At 36.9% G+C, this 15238-nt stretch overlaps 1 protein-coding gene and 1 pseudogene across 9 annotated transcripts in view; both read left to right on the top strand.

The window, feature by feature from the left end:
* Dennd1a (DENN domain containing 1A) overlaps positions 1-15238 on the top strand; it is a 453328-nt gene that overhangs the window by 47298 nt on the left and 390792 nt on the right. The window lies entirely within an intron of this gene.
* LOC125348718 lies at positions 5700-6935 on the top strand (annotated as a pseudogene).

Here is a 15238-nt window from a genome sequence, read left to right as displayed (position 1 = left end):
TGCTCATCATTTTCAGTGGATTGGATGACTGTTCCATTCTCTTTGTTTAATGGAAATCGATGTGTAGATCTAGGAATGAGGGCATTTTGTTAAATCATTTTTCCTTCTAGTGATTTTTCTGGAATATGTTATTCTGCCTTTTCTATGAGCAGATGTGCTTAGGATGAAAAGTTTAAAGGAAGGCATGCTCACATTCATCCCACCATCAAGGAATGCCTTTTCCTCTCCATTTAGTAAGTGTCCATCAGACTTCTCTTAGTACAATGAGGCATTTACCCCAGGCCTTGACAGCAGTCTGTACTTTTTGCATTTTAGGCTTTTTCTGCCACCCCTGGGAAATTGCCTGGTGGTCTGGCATCATGGAATTTATGTCACTAAAAGCTGTTTTTCTGCTCTCTCTTCTAGCAGAAGCATAAGTGTAGTGGGAAGAGCTTTGGACTTAAGTCTGAATTATGGCTCTGAGGCTAATAGTGGTTTGACTTTAGGGAAGTTACCCATTTTTTTTTTTTTAATGGGTTTTCTTACATGCCAGGTAAGTTTGATAATCTTTTTCTTTTAGGTTTGCCAAGAGGATTAAATAAAATACTAACTCTAAAACAGTGCTTAGTTTTCTTCTCTTGTCAAATCAAATCAAATCCTTGTTTCTCACTCTTTTCAGCCTCTTGACAACAAAAGGACAGTTTCTTATTTTCCATAGCTTGGGAGGACTATAGAGGCTTTGAAACTCTGGTAATGGTTTTCTTCCCCCACTCCCCCCCTTTTCTCTTTTGAAGCAACATGGACATTTGTTCAAATATTTCCAGCTCTATGGAAATTTTCCTTTAGAAAGTTAATTAAAAAATCATATAGTTAAATTTCTTCCAGAATTTGAATTTATAGTCAGGGTCTTCTGAGATAGTTCTCATGAACATACTTAGGGGTAGGGTCGGCAAGTAGAGTTGTGGGATTGGGAAGAGAGAGATAAATGTGTGGTGAGAGAGATATTTTAACTTGCTTTTGTAACTTTATCTTTGCAATGCAATGTGCCAAAAGTTATTTCTCCCTCGGGAGTGCCTCTTTCAACAGTTTGTGAAGGCAGCATAAATTCTCACTTGTGCTCAAGGAGGATGGTAATACAATGTAGTACAACCAAACTTTAAAAAATACTTGTTAGAAACCAATTGTGATTGCAGTGGCAAAGTTGTCAGCACACTCAGTTTAACAAGTGTGCTAAGGATTAGTAAAGGAAATGTAGTTTACTCTGCAGCTTTTATGACAAAGAATTTAAAAGGTTTTGCTCTAAGCCCCACCATGTGTTTCTTCCTTTTCTACAAAACATACCTCAAAGTTGAAAAGAGAGATGAATCTCTTAGGGAGAAACTATTAACTCTGAGGGAGTTTATCTTTGTTTGAGAGGAAGCAAAGCATTTACATTTGAATTGACTTTGAGTGTAGCTTGTGCCCTAATCTCATTCCTCCTACAAGTTGGGAAGAAGTTTAAGTACTTCCTACTTTGTGTTCTGTTCCTTGTAGTGCCATCTTAATTTTCTTGGGATCATAAATTTCGTAGTTCACAGTAAGTACTGGAGCACTGAATTTTTGTCTATGTCTAGAAATGATTTCTGTGTATCTTGCAGTAGGGTCATTGGTGAGGATTGTCCCTTTTTTTTTTTTCAGCACTTATTAACTACTACATTAAAAATGTTAGAAAAAGACAAAAGACCTCTACATCACCTTTATAATAACAGTAACAAATAAAAAGGACAAAGGTTGGCAGAAAGTTTGAGAAAGTGATAGACTAAGGCCATTTCTGTCATTCCCATTTCTAACTTTTGAATATTACCAGTGGACAAACTTGCAATAGTTATACAGTTTAAATGAGAAAAAGACTTCATTTTTTTAAAATCACAAAATGTTTTCATTAGTTTTTGATGGCTGCAACAGAGTTTTAGAATCAGTTCCTTATTATTAGATATGTAAATTCAATCCCTTTTGAAACAAGACAAAATTGTCTCTAAGTTTGTGGAATTAAGTCTTGGGTGGGGAGGGCAAGGGGGGAATGGACTGGAGTTTGAACCCAGGACCTCAAGTTTGTTAGGCAGGTGCATAGTCTACCACCGTAGATGCCCCCAGTTCAAGTTTTTGGGCTTTGAGGAAAAATTTGTTGTCTTTGGCCTGGATGGAGAGGAAGGTAGAGGAACAGAGAAGATGGAAAAGGGCTTTGTCAAAGAGAAACTGTATTATGCATGAAAATGTCTTTTTAAAGTCCCTAATCCATACGAAACCTCAAAGTGAGCCATTTTTCTGAGAGAAAAACAGAAAACAACTGGCTGTATTTGTAGGTGGCCCTATGATGAATTTAAATACCATTACTTTAAGAAAGTCACATTTTAGAGAGTCTTAGATTGCTTTTAATGCTTATTTTTCTTTGAAACCACTAATTAAGTTTTATTATTCTGTTTTACTTGAGGAATATGTCTACTGATTTAGGTCATGTTGGGCCAAACAACATAGAAACCACCTTCCTAAAGACATGTCAATGGGAGAAATTCTTTGTATTTGCCCTCTCCTCTCCTTTTGCTTGACAGCTGGGCTTTACTTTTCTATCAGCTGTGCAACCTTAACCTCATAAGGACAAAATGTGAAACTTTGTCTCTGTGGCTGGGGTTTCAGAGCATTCAGACTTGCCACAGACACAAGGTGTGAATTATACTTGATGGATGTCAGGTGAAGGAAACTTGTTGGGGTTATGGTTTAATTCAATCCAATGGCTATTTGTTTGTTTGTCTTTGGAGACAAGGTCTTCCTTGTGTTGCTCAGGCTGCCCTCAAACACTCAGTCTTCTTGCATCAGCCTCTTAAGTGCTGAGGTTGCAGCCATAGACTATGTTTGGTGCCCCCAAAGCCTTTAAATTAAAAATTGTTAAAAACAAAAAGAAGAAAACCAACCAGATATTAGGTTAGGGCTTGGGAAGCTAGCCTCTGTTCATTTCATAGAGGTTGGGACAAAAATTTTCCTTTTACTTAAAGAGCCTGTATAGTATGGTACTAGCTTGAGAATGATTTCCCTAGCATCTGCACTGGACATATTTGGAAAAGAAAACCTCCTTGCATTGTGCTTAAAAAAAAGTGTTTGCAAGTGTGCTTAGAAAATGGCAGCATTTATTGGTCTTGGCTGTCAATGTCTGCTGCTCCTGACTGTGTTTAACCAGAAAGGGAAACTCAGAGTAGAAAAAGTCTCACTCCCAAGACTTTACAAGAAAACCCCTCTTTGTTGATTTATATATATATATATTAAAGGAGCTTGACATCTTCATCAAGTTCACAGTGGGCTTGCTTTGTTTGCTTTCTCTTGAATGCTTGATAAGATTTTTCTTCTATTGTTTTGTGCAGCAAGAACAGATCTTTCCATGGCTGGGGTGGGTTTTTTGTAAATTCACAATATGGTCATTGTCTGGTGGTGAATAATTGTGGCTGCTTTTTGTACAACCAGAACTAAGGCTTTGGCTGTGAACAGATTCCTTCTTAGCGTGAAAAGGGACTAATCCATGTAAATACAGCCCCCAAATAAAGCTTTACAGAAAAAGGGGAAGGCCGCTAAGCAGGAGGGCACAGGTCAGCAATTTAACCTTTAACCTAACAAATAAGAAGCATGAAAGTTCCAGAATTGGTTTACAAAAGAAAGCTCCTGTGATCTGTCAGTTTTTCTTTTCAGGAGGGAACTGGGTGAGAGATCTGACTGACAGCTAGTGCCTTTTAACTGCAGAGTGAAATTAACTGCCAAATTGAAACTTGAATATTTGAAGGAGAATTTTTCTTAAATAAATGGGGGTGTCAGAATAGCTGTATAAGCATTGGTCAGGGACTTACGTGGGATCTTTACCCTGGAAGTGTGTGTGTGGGGTGTGTGTGTGGAGGATAGGGTTTAAGATCCAGCTATAGTTAGGACCCCTTACAAGTTTAATAAAAAAATCTGTGGTCTGACTCTTATCAGCCAAATTAGACATGAACTTTGCAGTTTAAGGCCAACTGAAACTCTTTCGCCTTTTCTATTATTACCACTGATATCCTTTGTAGACTTTTCATAGCTCCATAAATTAATTGCAGCCTTTACTGAGCTTTTAAAAATGTAATTAATGTTTTCCCCAAAAGAGCCATCTTGAGATTTCATAACATGTACAACACTTGCAACTTGATGCCTTATTGGAATCTCACAGTGTGATACAGAGCACTGTGAAGCAAGGATGAAGACTGCTTTCAAGTACAGCTATTTTGGTCCACATTTTGAGGAGATACAGTTGAGTAAACTAAGGCAGCAGCAAATGAAGTACAAGGCAATGCATTGGGGAAATGGGAGGTTGAACAAAATGAGGAATTGCCTACCTATCTCCTAAATGGGCTAGAAGAGCTAATAAAACAAGGTTTGTGCTAAGTGGTGAGTTTTATGTTGTTGGATTCATTTACAAACTTTGCAAACAGTTTGTATTTATTTAATCACAACAGGTAATCTTGTTAATGAGTGTTAGTTTTTGCTTGAAGCTTAATGCATTTGAAGTCAGCCATTCTATCTCACAATGAAGAATTCTGTAACTGATAAAAACTTTAATTACTGAGAGTTATTCAGATTAAAAAGAAACAATGAACTAACGACTTTAAAAGTTGGCTTCTTGTAGATTAATAAGAATAATAATTATACAGTGTAACTCTATTGTGGAAACAAAGGACCAGGGGTGATACTGATTGAGTTTTCCTGTTGTCCTGTTAGTGTTGGGTGTTTAACACTTGTTCTTTCTAAAGGCTTCTCCAAAGTTTAAAGGAACCAATCAATACAGCACAAAGCTGCAGATTATGAGGAGCATCTAGTTAGTTAAGCAGCCCTCCTCACTTAGCTCACATATTTCTTCTCATTTCCTACTGCTTTTCTGGTTACCATAATTTAATGATGTTACCTGAGCAATCTTTTAAAAGCACAACTGAGATGGCATTTCCCTCCTTTTACCTTTCTGTGGTGTCACCTCAAGCTAAAGCCAAGCTCGGTATGAAGTCTTTAGTGATCCATCTTCAGTACATCTAGTTTCATCTTAACTATTTCTGTTCCTCCTAAATATGCATTTCCAACATTTCTCAAATCAATTTTATGCATGTTTTCTATTTGGATGTTATATTGGAAAGATATAAGAAGGGTAATATGGGATATGCAATATATAATACATCATAATATACTATACAATAATGTATTAACATATATGTATAAATTTGTTTGATGTAGGTCCTGAGTCTTGAACTCAGGTTCTGGGTGCTGTCCCTGAAGTTTTTTGCTCAAGGCTAGCAATCTACTAGGTGAACTACAGCTCTGCTTCCAGCTTTGGCCCTTAATTGGAGATAAGGGTCTCACAGACTTTCCTGCCTAGGCACTGGCTTTGAACTTCAATCCTCAGTTCTCAGCCCCTCCTGAGTAGCTAGGATTATAGGCATGATCCACCAGCACACAGGTTGGACTAATATTTTTTTTTTTTTTTGCCAGTCCTGGGCTTGGACTCAAGGCCTGACCACTGTCCCTGGCTTCTTTTTGCTCAAGGCTAGCACTCTGCCACTTGAGCCACAGCGCCGCTTCTGGCCGTTTTCTGTATATGTGGTGCTGGGGAATCGAACCTAGGGCCTCGTGTATCCGAGGCAGGCACTCTTGCCACTAGGCTATATCCCCAGCCCTGGACTAATATTTTTAACCTGGGCAATGTAGTGATGTTTGAGAATTGTTGGCATTGTATAGGCTTTTTGTTAAGCAGTGTGTGTGTGTGTGTGTGTGTGTGTGTGTGTGTGTGTGTGTGTGTGTGTGTGTGTGATACCAGGGTTTGAATTCAAGTCTTACTCTGCCTTGGGCCATACCTCAAGTCTTTTTTGCTGTAGTAATTTTTCAGACAGAATTTTTGCCCAGGATAGGCTTCTGACTTGGATCCACCTACATGTGGCCTGCTATATGCTGAGATAACAGGCATACAACAGCTTTATTGTTGAGATGGGGATCTCTTTAACTTTCTACCCTGGCTGGCCTCAAACTGCAGTCCCCCTAATCTTTGCCTTCTGAGTAGCTGGTATTCTAGCCAATGAGCTTGGCTTCCTTGTTCTTTTATTTAATCTTCACAGTAATCAGACAATATGGGCAACATTTACTCAGAGGTACTCAATAGGTATTTGAATGTATGGATGAGTAAATAAGTGAACCAACTGTGTAGTCAGAAAACTAGAATTTTGGCATCACTACTACAGGATACTTCTGCATAGTGTTCTGTCAACTCCTCTGAATGATGCCAATAGTAGTGTCTTGGTCAGTAGTCTGCTCAGACACCCGGGACCTAGAGGAATATTACAATGGCAAGAAGTCCCTCCACATCTACTACTGTTTGTGCGGCCAGATGGTCCTGGTGCTAGATTTTCAGAGAAATTACTCATGAGATCCTGGGACTGATCTTGTGTGATTGATGCTGCCAAACATGCCCACAAGTTTTGTAACAGAAGATGAGATTATGTACCTTCTGAGACCTGATGGCCTTGAATGACAACCGTACAGGAGGAAGTGTGCTAAGTGTGTATTGCTGCTCTTCTATGAGTTCCAATTGAAGAATGAAAAAGAATGAAGGCTCCTGTGACCTTCACTGCAGATGGAGCAGGAGAGAGAGAGAAACAGAGAGAAATAGGAGCCTCCTAAGAAGGTGATGATGATGAGGAGGTCTAAAGACATGGGCAAGTTCAGCCCTGTTGCCATGTCTACTATTGATTAAGAGGAAGAAGAGACTGAGGCTAGGGAAGTTGCTTACTCCTATGCACAAAATGCCAAAGTGATTGAAAAACAGTTGGAGCACAGAGGTATGAGGAAAAGGTGACAGCAAGAGCTAGCTGAACTGGAAGCCAAGAAAGCAGAAAATGAAGGGGACACTGATTGTCAACAAGTTTAAGTGACCAGGATCTTTCTATGAGCCCAGATTAGAGTCAGGCACTTAAATCAGAAAAGTAGCTTTTTGGTTACACACATTGGTTTCTATTTATGCCAAAGGATAAGGATTTACTTTGCTTTTCATTTACTTTTATATTTAGTGAGGTCCTCAAGTTCATTTGACCTGCTTTCTAGGAGATGGATTAGTAGTCTTTGTGTAAAATTTCTGGTTTTTCTTCTTCTTTTTTTTTGTCTATTTGATATAAATTTCTTCTGCTGGTAGAAACTTTATTAATACATCAATTTTTTTTAAACTAGAATTTCACTCCAAATTCTTATTAAGTGCATAATTTTAAATTAATAAGTTAACTTATCTAGATCTAATGGTGAATCAATTTTCTAATCTGTAAAATTAGGTCTGTAACCTGCCTTGCTTGTCATACTAAATGGTATGAGGACTGAATGAAATAATATGTAGTAGATAAAAATGCTTTTCAAACCATAAACTCAATGCAAATATTACTGTTGTCAAGTCTTTATTCAAATTCCATGTCCTGTATGTTAAGAGAAAGCAAATAGGTGCAGAATTGTGCTTTAATTACTGAGAGGACATTAGAATGGTCTTGTTCACATAATGTTAATGTATTCATGTATTTTGATAGAATGCAGAAACATGATACCCTTGTTTTCTTTCATAAAGAAAATGTCGGGTTCATACTTTCAGTAAATGTTAGCACAAGATCATATACTGTAAGGTACCTGGATGTTCAAATGCATAGTTTAGAGGCTCTATTTGGATACATATTCTTCTTAAGTGGCTCTCAAAAACCTTAGGGCTCTACTTACATTCTAGCCCTGTGAATTATGGATGATTTTTGATATATTATTATTTTTGTGTACATTTCATATGCTACATTCTCCTTAACATTCTTTTCCCTCCTTTTGTTCTCCCTTTGTTCTTACTCCCTTGATTTACATGTACTTTTTTTTTCAATCCTTTTATGTATATATTTTTTTGTAAGTCACCTCAAATTGTCTATGGGATATGATAGAATATAAACTCCTCCAGTGTGAGAGCTTAGTCACCTCTTGGTTTCTATTGTCACCTACAGATCGATAATTGCTGCCTGTGCCTTTGGCCCAGACTCGGAAGTGCTAGTTGTAAGGTCTGGATTCTCAGCTCTGTCAGCAGCTGTTTCTGCATATCCCACAGGCATGTGCGCACATTCTTGCGTGCACATGCACACACATACATCCTTTCTGCATTGCTAGCTGCCTGGCAAAACAAATAATCCTGAACTGTTTGTTCTAGTCTAGTGTCTTGTTAACAGTTAGTTGTTCCCTTTCATCTGCTGATACCAGAAACCTGAAAGTCATCTTTGATTGCCTCTTCCAGACTTTTTTTAAGTTTTAAAAAAGATTTTAAATATATTTAAATCAAGCTCATAGTTCCAGCAAAATAATTACATGGCACAAAACTTTTCCCACCTGTTCCAATTGAGAATAAGTTGATTCTTCTACGTAATGACAGTATGATCATCAGAAGGAGGAAATTAACATTAATAGAGTCCTTCCCTCTACTCAGGGCTTTGCCAACTGTCACAGCAATGTTCTTTAGCCACAATTCAGTCCAGAATCTCCAGTTACAGAGAAATTTCATGTCTCTTTAGTCTCCTTCAGTCTTCAACAGTCTTTATTCTTTCCTTGATTTTCATGCCCTTGATTGACATTTGCAGATTGCAGGCCTTGATTTGGATTTCTCTGGTGTTTCCTTTTAGGTAGACTTAAGTATCTTTGGGACATCATAGAAGTAATGCTATGCTTTTCTCTTTGTAGCAGATAATATAGTTTCATTATATAATGTTATGAGCACTAGATCTCTTGATTAAGATATTGTTTTCCAGGCTTCTGTATTGAAGTTATTTCTTTGTCATTAGTAAGTATTTTTTTGTTGGGAGCACTTTGAATTACTTAAGCATGTTATTCTTCACTTACCTTTGATTATTTGACTTAGGACTCATTGTTTACTTTTTAACCCAAGGCTGTTGTCGAACTGTTCAGTTTATTATTTAAATAAATTATAGTATTGTTTGTTCCAGTTTTAATCAGTAGGCATCAGTTTAGAGAGTTTGTATGTTCTTTTTCCTATGTTATCATCTTGAGAACTTTGTTGCTTTTGGACACTAGATGTTATTTATGTATTGTTTCCTTAGTCCCTTTCATTGCCATTACTCTAAAGAGTCTTGGTTTTTGTTTTTAGTATTGGTAGAGACTGAAGTTTAAAGACCAAAATCTGGATGATAGGTGTGCTCCTAGGTCTTCTTGAAGAGAACTTAGAGAGCATTTGAACATAGAAACATATCTATATTTCTCTTTCTATGTGTAGTATCAGGATTTGAACTCAGGGCTTTGTGCTTGTTAGGCAGGTACTCTACCACTTGAACTATGCTTTTTTGCTTTAGTTATATTTTTGAATGAAGTCTTGCTTTTTGCCTAATTGGCCTGGATGTGATCCTCCCTATTTATGCCTCCTGAATTTTTATGTATTTAAATTTATTTTAAAATATTTTACATATTTAAAATTTTTTATTATCTTTAAGTAGTTGTATAAAGGAATTGCCATTTAGCAAAACAGTTTATGAATGCAGTGCATCTTGATCAATGTCACCTTTTTTTAAAAATCATCAATTGAGAATTTTGCTGGGATGGCCTTGAACTCTGATACTATCTCTGCTTCTTGAATAGTTAGGATTATAAGTGTGAATCCTTAGTGACTTAGTATGTAAATGTACATATACATATAGATATTTGCACACACTGTATGTAAACATATATATATACATACACATACATATATGTTTGTGTTTTTATGTAAAATAGGTATTTTTTAGTCTGAACAATGTTACAACCTAGTAAGACCGGTAGCCCTTTTATTTATTTATATTTTGGATGCTAATACTCAGGCTTGAACCTCAAACTCACTGCTCTTGCTCATGGTTGTTGATCTCTCACTAGGGTTACCTATATTTCTGGCTATTTGCTGTTTAACTTGAGATAAGTGTCTCTCTGATTAGTCTGCTTGGGATTTGAGAACCTTGATTCTCAAATCTCAGCCTCCTGAATAGCTAGGATTATGGGTGTGAGCCACCGGTACCCAACATTAGTAGCCTTCTCCTGGGTTGTGGGGCTTGAACTAGGGGCCTGCGCCCTATTCCTGAGCTCTTTTGCTCAAGGCTAATTCTTTGCCACTTTGAGCCACAGTGCCACTTTCCAGTTTCTGGTGGTTAATTGGAGATAGACTCTATTGCCTAGGCTGGCTTTGACCCACAATCCTCAGCCTCCTGAGTAGGATTACAGGCGTGGCTGTCCTTAGTAGCCTTTTGAGAAGTTGACATCTCTTATAGAATGATAGCTCTGGTGTGAACCTGAATGGTCTCAATTTTTGTTTGTTTTTGTACTAGTACTGGGGCTTGAATGCAGGACCTCTGGTTTGTGCTTGTTCTTTTTGCTCAAGGCTGTTGCTCTACCACTTGACACCTCTCCTTTCAGCTTTTGCTGATTAATTGGAGATAAAGGTCATATCAACTTCCCTGCCTGCATTAACTTTGAATTACAGTCCTCAAATCTCAGCCTTCTGCATAGCTAGGATTACAGTCATAAGTCAACTAGTGCCCAGCTTCTGGATATAAAATGTCTTCCAACAAGCTTAAGGTGTTGAAATCTTGGTCCCCAGCTGGTGGATCCTGTCATGATCATTGGATGATTGGATCATGGTTATTGGATCTGACTTCATCAGTGGATTAGTGCATTGGTGGATTCATAATGATGGTATTGGAAAGTGGTAGAAGCATTAGGAGCCTAGTTAGAGAAGATAGTTCCCTGCCTTGCTGTTTTCTGTCACTATTGGTCTATACCAATGGAGCTAGCTAATCCTGAACTGAAACCTCCAAAGCCCAAACAAGTTGTAAATTGTCAGGAATTTTGTTACAGTGATGAAACAGACTGCCTAACAGATTGAATCTTTACTATGTCAAAAGAGAATTTTCTTGGAAACCTTCACAAAAAGATGTATTCTCTAAAAACCTGCATATTAACAGAATGAAGTAGCTGAGGGCTCACAATTTCAGTGTCTTTCCTTTAAGGTATATTTTTTAAATACTGTTTTTAAGGCAACATTTTTCCTTTATTCCTGTTTTGCATACCAGGATAGAGCCAATTCTCTCCTATTCTGTCTTTGTAATTTGTGTGTGTGTGTGTGTGTGTGTGCGTGTGCGCGTGTGCCAGTCCTGAGGCTTGAACTCAGGTTAGGTGCTGTCTCTGAGCTTTTTTTTTTTTTTTTTTTTGCTTTTGTCCAAGGCTAGTGCTCTGCCACTTGAGCCACAGCTCCATTTCCACTTTTTTTCTTTTTCTTTTTTTTGGTAGTTAATTGGTGATAAAAGTTCCATGGGCTTTCCTGCTTGGGGTTGGATTTGAACTGTGATCCTCTGATCTCAGCCTCCTGAGTAGCTAGTATTGTAAGTGTGAGCCCCTGCCACCTGGCTGTGTCTTTGTAATTTTTTCATTTTCACTCTTATTAGTCATTGCTTTTGAGCTGCATTTTGCTAGTATAAATTGGGTTTGTAGACCAAGTGCTTTGGCAAAGTATTCAAGGATTAGTCTTGAGTTTCAGTCCATATACTTCTGTGGTCTTTAAGTTGAGCATTTAAAAATACTTAATTGCTCAGCATTCCTAAGTGTTTGAAGATTACCTTACAGGTTTACTGGGAATGTGATGTTATATCCATCTGCTGCATTTAGATGAGTTGATAACAGTCTGTGCTTTCTTCATATACTTACTCATAAATTCAAACAAGTCCTTGAAGGACTATATAGCTTAGACCATTTTCTGTTGCTGAAGCAAAAATACTTGAAACTGAATACTTAGGAAGAAAGTACATTGAGGTCGGTCAGTTTTAGAGGCTGAATGTCCCCAAATCAGGATTTTCATGAAGGTTTCTTGGCTGGTGGTATCACAATGATGGGGATTACATGTGAAATTGTAATGAGGTTATAATGACTGAGGAAACCAGGGAGATTTAGGAGCCAGTTCACTTTTGAGAGAACTAACTCATTTTGAGACACAGCACTAATCGGCTCTGAGGGCAATACCTAATGATCTGATTACCTAGTACTAGATCCTGTCTCTTGCTAGTTAATTGCAGATAGAGTCTCAAGGACTTTCTGCCTGGGTTGGCTTCCACCTTAATCCTTAGGCCTGATCCTCCTGAGTAGCTGCAGGCATGAACTGCCAGTGCCCAGCTTAGACAATCAGACTTGTTCTTCAGTTAGCAATGATAAATGTTCAGCACTGGTATTTTCTTACATCTTGCATAGGATCCAACTGGTTGAGGTTATTGTTTCTTACCACACTTTTCTTTCTTTATTCTGGAACTTTGATTAGATATATTAGATTTTATTTCCTTTTCCTTCACAGCTTTAAATTATACTTTTTGTTTTCAGTCTATTCCTGCTGCATTTTGTGATTCCATCATAGCTTACTATTTCTGTCTTCAACTATATCTGATCACTGTTAAAATGATCAATTTAATATTTTTTCTATTTTAAGCTTTTTTTTTTATTAAGATATAAATCATACATTATACAAAGTTTCCTTTTTTGCCAGTCCTGGGGCCTGAACTCAGAGCCTGACCACTGTTTCTGAACTTGTTTTACTCAAGGCTAGCACTCTACCACTTAAGCCACAGTGCCACTTCCAGCCTTTTCTGTTTATGTGGTACTGAGGAATGAAACTCAGGGCTTCATGCATGCTAGACAAGCACTCTACCACTAAGCCCACAGCCCTACGATTTTTCTATTTAATGAACATAATTCAGTAGTTTTAGTATATTACATTAATTCATCTAAATTGTGAGGACATGGATCTATCAGCTATGTCCTCATTTATATAAATGGAGTATGTATGTATATATTTATATATTCCTATAAAATTTCCATTTTTACATATATTACAAAATTTACTATTTCACCATACTTATGTAACTTAGTGACATTAATTTTATTGACACTGTTCAGCAAGACATCACCAATCTCAATTATCAAAACTCTTTCATCTTCTCAGATAGAAACTTTGTAACCATTAAGCAATACGTTTTAATTTTGTCTCCTACCTTAGCCCCCAGTAACCTCTAATTTATTTTCTGTTTCTATAAATTTGCATATTCTAAATTCCTTACATGAATGGAATCATACAGTCTCTCTCTCTCTCGTTGTGTTAAGAGATCAGTGTCTGTATGTCTTATGAAGACATGATCTATTTTTATTTTTTAAATTTAATCAATTTATTTTTGCCAGTCTTGGGGCTTGAACTCAGGGCCTGGGCACTGTCCCTAGCTTCTTTTTGTTCTGGCTTTCTTTGGCTAGCACTCTACCACTTGAGCCACAATGCCAGTTCCAGCTTTTTCTATATATGTGGTGCTGAGGAATTGAACCCAGGGCTTCATGTATACGAGGTGAGCACTTTACCACTAGACCATATTTCTAGCTCCTACATAATCTCTTTTTAATTGATTGATGTGTGTGTGTGTGTTATAAAGAAGGAATATAACTTCATTCTTTTGTATGTGGATATCCAATTGTCTTAGCAACAATTGTTGAAAAGGCTGTTCATTGAATTATTTTGGCTCCTTTGTTAAAACTCAGTTGACAGTTAACAACCAACAATTGTCAGTATTTATGTGCTCTCAATCCTATTTGTATCCTTATGTTAATACTAAACTATCTTGATTATTGTGGTTTTGTAATAAATTTGGAAATTGAGTTGTTTAAATCTTCCAATTTTGTTCTTTTCAAGATTGTTTGGCTATTTCCAGATGAATTTTAGGTTCAGCTTGTCATTTCGATAAAAAGGCCAGCTGGGATTTTGATAGAGATAATTGAATGAGTAGATCCATTTGGAAAGCATTGTCATCTTCACAGTATTAAGTCTTCTAGTTTATGAGCATGGCTGTCTTTCCATTTCTTTAAGTAATCTTTCTATTTGTTTAGGTAATGTTTAAAAAAAATCTCTTCCCATTGAAAGATAGTTCTTTGTAGTTTTCAGAGTACAAATGTTGTAGTTTTCTAATTACATTTATTTTAAATCTGTCTTATTCGTTTTGGTTTCATTTAAATTAGAATTTAGATTTTTAAATTTAATTTTTGAATTGTTCATTGGTAGAGTATTGAAAATGCAGCTGATTTTTATATATTGACCTTTTATCCTGTAACCTTGCTAAATTGTTTTACTAGTTCTCATAGTTTTTAGTGTAATTCTTAGATTTTTCTGTTGTTTTTTTTTTGTTGTTGTTGTTTGGTTGGCCATGGGGCTTGAACTCAGGGTCCCTGAGCTTTTTACTCAAGACTAGTGTGCTACCACTTTGAGCCATCGTTTTCGGATGCTAATTGGAGATAAGAGTCTTACAGACATTCCTTCCTGCCCGGGCTGGCTTTGAACCGTGATTCTCAGATCTCAGCTTCCTGAGTAGCTAGGATTACAGGCATGAGCCACTTGTATTCTGCTCATTAATTCCTTTTTTTTTTTGGTATAATTACTGTGGCTGGTACCTCCAATGCAGTGCTGACTAGAAGGCTATTCATATCCTTTTCTTGTTTTTCATCCTAAAGGGATTCACATCACGTATTCTGTCCTGTCAGGTCATTCAAGCTCTTTTTCATACCTAGTTTGAACTGTTCAGTGATTTTTTTTTTTGGTGGGGGGGGCGGGAATCAGTTGTCGGGCTTGAACTCAGGGCATGAGTGCTATACCTCTTTTGCTCAAGGCTGGTGCTCTACTACTTGGAGCCACAGGAACTTTTTTTTTTTTTTTTTTTTTTTTTGCCAGGGCGGGCTTTGAACTGAGATCCTCAGATCTCAGCTTCCTGAGTAGCTAGGATTATAGGCATGAGCTGCTAGTGCCCAACTTGTTTAATGACTTTTGTCATCAAAAGATGGACTTGTCAAATGTTTTTTTCTGTGATGATCATATAATTTTGTTTATTCTCTCAATAAGGTTTTATTTGCTTGATTTAATATAACTAAATAAATTGATATTAATTCCTATAATTTTATTCTGTTGTTGGATGTAAAAACCATTACATTCTTAGAACAAATGTTCCTAAGTCATGATACATAATACTTTTTATGTATTGCTACATTTAGTCTGCTGGTGTATTGTTAAATACTTTTGCATTTCTACAGTTTTATTATGATATATAAATTTGCTTTAGTATCACTACAGAATGAATTAGGAAGTTGTTCTTTCTATTTTACTTTTTTTGAGTTTTTGGTAAGT

The sequence above is a fragment of the Perognathus longimembris genome, chromosome 1 (genome assembly GCF_023159225.1).
Source record: "Perognathus longimembris pacificus isolate PPM17 chromosome 1, ASM2315922v1, whole genome shotgun sequence".
Taxonomy (NCBI): Eukaryota; Metazoa; Chordata; class Mammalia; order Rodentia; family Heteromyidae; genus Perognathus; species Perognathus longimembris.
This window is presented reverse-complemented; position numbering and strand designations above follow the sequence as displayed.